Source organism: Schistocerca serialis, chromosome 1, assembly GCF_023864345.2.
Source record: "Schistocerca serialis cubense isolate TAMUIC-IGC-003099 chromosome 1, iqSchSeri2.2, whole genome shotgun sequence".
NCBI classification, from domain to species: Eukaryota; Metazoa; Arthropoda; class Insecta; order Orthoptera; family Acrididae; genus Schistocerca; species Schistocerca serialis.
This window is the reverse complement of record NC_064638.1, coordinates 1,245,536,481-1,245,537,505: the sequence shown is the minus strand read 5'-3', so window position 1 is coordinate 1,245,537,505 and position 1,025 is coordinate 1,245,536,481. Positions and strand designations below refer to the sequence as shown.

Sequence of the window (1,025 nt, the reverse complement as noted above, 5' to 3'; positions counted from 1 at the left end):
CCCGGTGTAATGAAATGGCTTAAAGAGAGACAGGTGAGATTGAAACGGCCCCTGAAAGAGACGGGCGTCCTATTCCGGTAGACATTATTGACGAGGTTGCTGTTGCTATAACTAACCATGCAACACATACCCCAGATTGTGCTAGAGTTCGTGTAGTGTCACGAAAATTATCCATCCCATAGCAACAGTACCGAAAGTTTGGCGGTCTATTTTGCTCTGGTACGAGATGATGGTGTAGTAACTGAAACCTCATGATCCGCATCAACGTTCTGAATTCGCTCTTCGGATCCTGGCAAGAATAGAAGTTGACGACATATATCTCTCTCTCTCTCCGTCCCGAACAAGCCTTGGAAAGTTCAACGGTACCGACCGACCATCGTGTCATCCTCACCCTCAGGCGTCACTGGATGCTGATATGAAGGGACATGTGGTCAGCACACCGCTCTCCCGGCCGTATGTCGGTTTACGAGACTCCTCAGTTTGCCTCACAAGGGCTGAGTGCATCCCGCTTGCCAACAGCTCTGGGCAGACCAGATGGTCACCCATCCAAGTGCTAGCCCAGTCCGACAGCGCTTAACTTTGGTGATCTGACGGGAACCGGTGTTACCACTGCGCCAAGGCTGTTGGATGACGACTAATGGCTGGGTAATAGTTTATGGAGTGACGAGGCATATTTTACACTACAGGGTGAAGGGAATACACAGAACAGCTGAATTTGTAGTACTAATAAACTGCGTTTTGCGGACAAACAGCCATTGCACTCGCCTTATGTAACAGTGTGGTGTGGATTCAAAAGCACCTTTACACTCGGTACGTTCATCTTTGAAGAAAGTACACCTAGAGGGCCTGTCGAATATACCGTGACGTCTGCACATAGGATTCAAATCAGCACTCCGCGCAGGCCAGTCCATTACAGGGATGTTATTGTCGTGTAACCACTCTGCCACAGGCCGTGCATTATGATCAGGTGCTCGATCGTGTCTAAAGATGCAGTCGGCATCCCCGATTGCTCTTCAATAGTGGAA

General features: G+C 49.3%; 1 pseudogene; it reads right to left on the bottom strand.

Annotated features, from left to right (window-relative positions):
• Positions 1-510: 510 nt before the first annotated feature.
• Positions 511-628, bottom strand: LOC126424924 (5S ribosomal RNA; annotated as a pseudogene).
• Positions 629-1,025: the final 397 nt, after the last annotated feature.